The sequence below is a fragment of the Amblyomma maculatum genome, chromosome 1 (genome assembly GCF_055883805.1).
Source record: "Amblyomma maculatum isolate TAMU_Amacu chromosome 1, ASM5588380v1, whole genome shotgun sequence".
Taxonomy (NCBI): domain Eukaryota; kingdom Metazoa; phylum Arthropoda; class Arachnida; order Ixodida; family Ixodidae; genus Amblyomma; species Amblyomma maculatum.
The window spans coordinates 91,362,049-91,369,369 of record NC_139344.1 but is presented as its reverse complement, the minus strand read 5'-3'; positions in this window follow the sequence as shown (position 1 = coordinate 91,369,369).

Sequence of the window (7,321 nt, the reverse complement as noted above, 5' to 3'; positions counted from 1 at the left end):
ATCAAATATTTTGCAATGGACATTGAAAAAACAATGTCCGTTGCAAAATATTCCAAAACAATAATGCATCTTTACAACCAATGCAACAGTGCTCAATAGTTTCCTGAGAATCACAAAGGCGGCAGGTAAATGTAGATACAAAAATGCTTTTTTTTTTTCCTAACCAATCTTCAACAGGCTGGGTCTCAGTGTATAACTTATTAAAGAAAGCCCTCGTACATGCCGAGAGCGGCATTTTCCGTACTCTTTTGAGTACCTCATGTCCCTGTAAACGAAAATACACAGAACGGTGCATGGGCGGAGGAAAGAGCATAGAAGTGCTTCCGCGATTCAGAAAACAGGAACTCTGGGGAGAAACAAACAAGCAGGAATCGAAGTGATATATACGCCTCATGCATTACACCCCTTAAGCACGGACGAACAGAAACGTTAGAAGACACTATAAGATTTGAGAAAACATGAACTAAATTAACTTGCAAAAATTCGCGTACTATCGGATGGGAAGCGTCACGGAAAAACTCCTGAAATGCAAACTATCTCCAGGACATACAGGTGGTCTAGACCGAGGCCACCGAGGCTTACAGGCAGGAAAAGGTTATCACGTCTCATTGATCCAAAGGATGAATTCCACACAAAAGTAGCGAATACTCTGTGGAAACGCTGGATATAAAGTCTTGCGCAGTGAATAATTTGCAGTATATAAGAAATTTTAGTGTCTAGAAACGGATTACAGACGGTCGCCTTGCCAAAAATAGAGAGACCATGAGGGGCAAACTCTCTCTCTCTCTCTTAGATCGATTGATCCGAGCACCTGGCACTGCACCGAAGTCCTCATGTAAACGAATAACCTCATTAATGCTTGGTCTGTCAGCGCAGAAAAATGCGAGGTAATCTGCATAAGCTAAAACCTTCAGTTCGTGACCCATAATACGAAAACCACTAACTAATCTGCTGTTTACGACACTTATGCAAAGCGGCAAAAAAAAAAAAAAATCTCGGTATTTCCCTAGGCTGTTTCGCACGTAGCCCATGTTAGGCATCGTGACATTAAATTTGGAGTGCCATATCACACATAAAACGAAAATTTGCCCGAACCTCCAGGTGTACGAGCCGCAGGGCTGCTTGTAGTGCAGAGTTGCGACAGGGCTACAGCTACTACAACGTCCACATTATGCAACACGTTGTTAATGCGTTTGAACTCTGAAGTATTGAAGAATATGTGGCCGAACTACAGAAAGTGTAAGAAACGTTCTTTTTTTAACAATCACCAGAAGTTTGTGTAGTTATGTACTTTATGTTTTCGCGACGATATCTCGCTGCTTTATAAAGAATATAAGCATGAACTGCTTCACGTAGATAGACAGGCTTGTGTAGAAAGCATTCTTTCAGACATTTTCTTGAGATAAAACCTTCAAATAGCCCCAAAAGTATCACTTGGGGCAAGTTTTCCAAATTTTCGGAAAACGAGAAAGCCCTTGAACAAAGAAAATAAACAGGCGCCGAATAAAGTATTAGCAAGTTTTCGCTAAACGAAGTTGAAACAGCTATTGTTATTGCATTTCAATATATATTTTAGCTGAAGTCTGACAAACCCGCAGAAGGCGTAAACGTGGCACTCCATCTCTTCGTAATTTAACATAATCTACACTTCAAAAATAAGAGGGCGAAACCTATTTGAAAATGTCGTATTTTAGTAATCATACAAAGAGAAATAATATTATCAAAAAGATATGTGCTCGACTATACCATACTTGGGATGCTGCTATGCGGAATCAGCCTGCTGCGATTCGCAGATACCACGCGCTCTGCTGCGTATCAGTTGTGGGATCGTGGCAACAAGCTCCGTGGCTATGGGCCACTTCAAATGGCCCAAGGCTTTGAATTTTTCTTCGTCTTCCTGAGTCTTTAGTATTCAATGCCACGGCCATGAACGCGGGAACTGGCGGTGGCACTATGAGGGTGACAAACTGTTGACCATCGCTAAAAAGTTGGCACGCGGGCCTGATTTAGAGAAAAGCCTGAATGAGACAGTAGAGATGAATGGAGCAGTCAAAGAGCATGGTGGAAAATTATTGTGTCAGTCGCATACCGCTCGTCGTTGTAGTCATCGCGCGATAGTGTAATCTTCCCGGGTCACAAAAAGCCGTCGTCACCGCCGACGGCGTAGTTTGCCGTGAGGGATAGTCCTGATTGGTCACAAGGCCATGACTTTACAGCACGTTACCTCACGGGGGGTACCAAGTATGTACAGGGGGGGTCAAAAGTTCCCAGGCCACAGGGTCTCCTTCTGGCCGGCATATTCTGGCACTTACGATCCCATTAACGATATCAATTATCTCAGGGGTTAGAATAATGCTTCTTCTATCCTTCACAGATTTTTTGAGACTTGAGGTCGTCATGGCTGCCTGATTATACTGCTCAGAAGCAGAGCCCATGGCCTGGGAACTTTTGACGGCCCCTGTACCTCAAAATGCTCACCCTAATATCCCGTTAAGTTTGGAATGGAAGTTATTAAAACGCGTCATGCGGATGAAACGTAATCTAATGTCTCAGATTTGCTTTTAAAAAGCAATTCATCTCACTTAAAGGAAAGATTTAAGCTTCAGGCGGGAGTCGAACCCACCACATTCGATTTGCGACCCAGGTACGCTACCTTTAAGCCACGCAACACTTCTTTTAATGCGACAGCTTTTGATTTTTCGTGTGTGGCATGTACACGACCTGTGGACAGAGCTTGCCGCCAGAGCATGTCACCATGGCGTGTCCTCCAGTGAGGATAAAATAATAAAACTAATTGAATCGTGTCCACGCCTGGACTCGAACCTTCATCATTTCGTTCCCCAGCCGAGAGCGCTAATCATATTTCTTTACGCCGATTTTTTTTTATTATTATTACCTATTTTGGCATGGCATAGGTACAAAGCGTAATGGCAAAGCACGTCAGCCACACATTCACTGGCGTGACAGGTTTAAAATTTCTTCAACAAGACCAGTTTACCAAGCACTCCAAGCCATGTTGGCTGGTCGACTTCCTGAGAACCTATTCATAATTCTCCTTGTCTGGCGTAAAGGCGCCGGAGGGTGCTGAGGCAAAAGAGAAGAGCGGCAGTAAGAAACAAAATAAAAATCATACTACACACAAAAAAGAAAACAAATAAACTAAGGAAAGACTAAAACAAATACACAAATAAATGACAAAATAACAAAAAATTTAAGGAAGAAATGATACATACAAGTAAATTTGTAAATATTGGAAAACCAACAAAAAGCAGAATGGGCCTGTAAAGAAACAAGGCGTGGAAGTCGCAACTCTGCCGCCTTTCTGCACGTGAAGAGACTTTGCCCCCCCCCCCCCCCCCCTGTATATTTTTATTGTTTTTTGTTCGTGGTATTTATTACACATAACTATGTACAGAATTCCGCGCAATACAGGCTTGTACGGCTTGGGTACATGACAGAGTTGGCAAGCTTGTCGTGTGATCCCTCACGTTAAGCAGTATCTTACGACTGTACGTTAATGACTATGCAAGCAATTAAGGATAACCACAGGGTGGCATCGCGTCCTACCCTTACTGTGGAGCTTAAGTTTCCTTGTAAGGTCTTTTTAGCCGTAAGGGTTTTCGCGATGGAATAGTAATGTCATCTTACACAGAATGCATCATCTGCCGCTAGGAGCCAGTGGCTGTGGTGCTCTCCTGCTAATATTCAGTTACGGGTTGAACTCCTGCGGCGGCGACCGCATCTCCATGGAGGCGAGGTTTGAAAACGCCCTTTAACTGACACTCAATGTTCTGCTCTCTTCCTCGCACTTGGCGAAAGCGCTTAACAGTTGCGCTTAGCAGCTCGATTTGTGGGCGGAACATGACGTTGTGAAAGTCCTTGTCAAGAGCGCGGGCAAGTTTAGCGTCGAAACCCGCCCCTAGGGCCAATCTCGCAGCGTGACACAATGAGCTTCGGGGACCTTCATTACGAAAAGTACACGTTGCGAAGTGAGTTTCTCGAACTTACCGTCCAGCTTATAGTTTGTGCACAATGTCGGTTTGGCTATAGTTCATCGCGTATACCGAGACGGTGTGCGCTCGCTTCCGTGGTCAAACCTGTTGAGGTCTACGCTGTCATGTTTTAACTTTTTCCGTTTGTTTGTAACTCAAGCACACCGGCAAATCCCACCGCGTCTTCTAGAAGAGGACAGCATTCCTCCTAATACATCGTCCCGTTGTTCGTCGTTTCGTTACCTGAGGAAACACCACTTGTGAAGGAACAGGAGCGACGCCTTCGCCATGCGGAGACGGTAGAGAGGAGGCAATGAGCCGGTGCAATACGTTGTTGAAAACACTACATTTTTTCTTCCTATGGTAGTAACATGCCGCCAAAGAAACATTAAATGAGGCGAACTGAATGTGACGCCTGTTAAGCTTATTTCGTTAATAAGCACAAGTGGGGCGTTATCTAAGATGGCCTGATGGTATGTGCCGATGTCACGAAAGTGTTCGAAGCTCTTCACTGCTGGCGTAAGTTTGAAAATGTCTCCTTTGAATGCCGGGAACGATTTTGCTGCTACACTGTACCCTGGCGGGTATCAATGAAAGTTGGCATTGTGTCAGTGGATGGTGATCGCATGGTGGACGGCTTCGCAGACCACTGGCATAAGCCGACCGTTTCACTTTAACTTGCACTGCTGTTAATAACGTTGATGCTGAGAATAGTAGTGACCACTCCGATCGATCTCAGGATTAGTTGAACGCAGATGCACAGAAGCAAGAACGGCTGGTAATTGGCCGCAAACGAGGGACAGCTGGTGGCAAGTAGGCTTGTTTCCGCGGGCTGCTCTCCGCTGACGGTGCATGCGCTTCGCATGCGACATGGGAAAGTAGCGACAGCGCATTTCAAATTGTGTATTATATGACTCCTGTAGAATTGAAATCGACCAAAATAATATAAGTGTGCCCATCCAGACATCCGCAGGTTTTTTGTATTCGACCAGATTAACTTATCAGATTAACAATGTTTCTCTTGAGACTGTGTACTCTTACAAGTATCTAGGTGTTTACGTTTCTTCTAACCTATCTTGGAAACCCCACGTTGACTATATCGTAAATAACGCAAACCGCATGCTAGGGTACCTTCGGAGAAATTTCTCTCGTTCATCCAGTTCTTTAAAATTATTGCTTTATAAAACTCTGGTACGCTCCAAATTAGAATATTCTGCATCTGTCTGGAGCCCTGGCATTGATTCACTCGTTTCCGATTTGGAAGCTGTGCAGAACCGCGCCTGTCGCTTCATACTGTCAAACTATCACCGAACAAGTAGTGTAACTGCCATGAAACCAAGTTTGTCCCTTCCATTTCTATCTCACCGCAGATCAGTAGCATCATTATCCCTTTTTCATAAAATTTACTACAATAGCTATCTGAAAGAAAGATTACTAACAAGACCATCTTACATATCAGCGCGCATTGATCACCGCCATAAAGTTGGGGTTCCATCTAGTCACACAAAATGTTTCCATGACTCATTCATACCTAGAACTTGTGTCAGTTGGAATCGCCTTCCCCATGATATCGCATGTATAACAGATAACGACGCATTTCGGAAAGCCATTGTTTTTCTTTGAATGTATATTGCTTGTTACTATGTTGTTTGCCCTTTACTTCCTGACATAGTTTTTACTTATCCCCACTGCATTGTGAAGTTTTGTTTTCCTTGTTCTTTTTGCGCATGTTTTTTATGTACTTGTAATGTATTTTCTTCTGTAACTTTGCTGTACGTACATTCATATACTTTTATGTATCCCACTCCCCTCTGTAATGCCCCCGGGCCCTGAGTGAAAATAAATAAATAAATAAATAAATAAATAAATAAATAAATAAATAAATAAATAAATAAATAAATAAATAAATAAATAAATAAATAAATAAATAAATAAACCCTTCAACTTCCCTGCAAAAAATGGGAGCATCAGTTGACATCAGGTCTTTTGATGAAAGCAAATAAGACCATTTCTAGTGCAGCAAAAATGTTTTTCATATCGGTACAACAGATTACGCTCAAATTACGTTTCTATGTACAAAACAGACTCAAAAGTACGCGAAGCAGTTCCATCATCACCAAAACCGCGTCAACGCTATAATGAACCAATCAGGCTATTCCGGTGCTGCTGTGGTGTACAGGTATACTGTATACAGTAAAGACACTTCTGTCTCTCTATTATTCTGAGAACAAACATTATTTCAGTGTTCTCCAGTTTTGGGAAACGTTTTCTGAGTTCATCCAGAATAGGAGCTAAAGTAATGTTACGCTTAAAAACACGCATAAAGGTACGTACTACAGGCTGCATGTGAAAGCGGCGCAATAGGCTATCTTGTTCAAATGCTACGCTAGCAATGTATCTAACTGTAAGGACTAGCTACGCTATTAATTCTGACCGCGCGTAATGCTGCCTGCGAAAGCCTACTCATATAAGCGCACCCTGTCTTGCTGGCTAGTCAGACCACCACTTTGGGAGCCTGAGAAATGCGATAGTAGAATGTGACAGTGTTTTGATCCTGTCCTTCCTTGCACGCCCTGCCCACAAGTGCGCAGAACATTTTCCACGCTATGAGAGCCGGTACTGGCGACCTAACCATCTCGAAGTGCACCATCACCAACTCACAAAGAGACATTCCCGCCGGAAATTACGACGGAATGCGTCTCTAGGCAAGCTCAGGGACGAAAGGAAAGAATGCAGGTATCCACCCTGCCGCTGACAGGCTGTCACCGGTCTTGTTCTTCCATTCTGTTTCACCTTCCCGTTTCTTGTCTTAAACACGCATCTTTTGTCCCCCCCCCCAAAAAAAAAAAAAAAAAAACAAAAAACAAAAACAAGGTATTCGCATTTCTTTCAACGTTGTTCTTAAATACGACTGAGTGGAACGAGAACGTATCAATGCAAATGGCTCTACCTAAACTATTATCTGTATACAGCGACCGTGAGGGGACGCTGTTTCCAGGTGTACTCTGTCTTAATTTGGCTCCTGATTCACTTGGGCATCACTTCCCGCCGAAATAACGGAAACAGTTATTGGAAGCGTATTATAGCTTCTTTTAACGCTGTTAGATGCGCATGGCCAGAGGTCCGCTTATTCCGTTAACGCTTTTTTATATGATCAAGGTTGTAGTGGGCTGCATCAATAATTTAGGTTTTTGAGCGTGTCTTTTTTCCTTCGAACCACGCATGCTATCACGTATAACGCTATTACACCCACGCGTACAGCTCGCAGGCACTCAGGATTAATGGGATTTTCCGTGTCTCGCTAAAGCCGAGTAGCGACGGTCTGATGG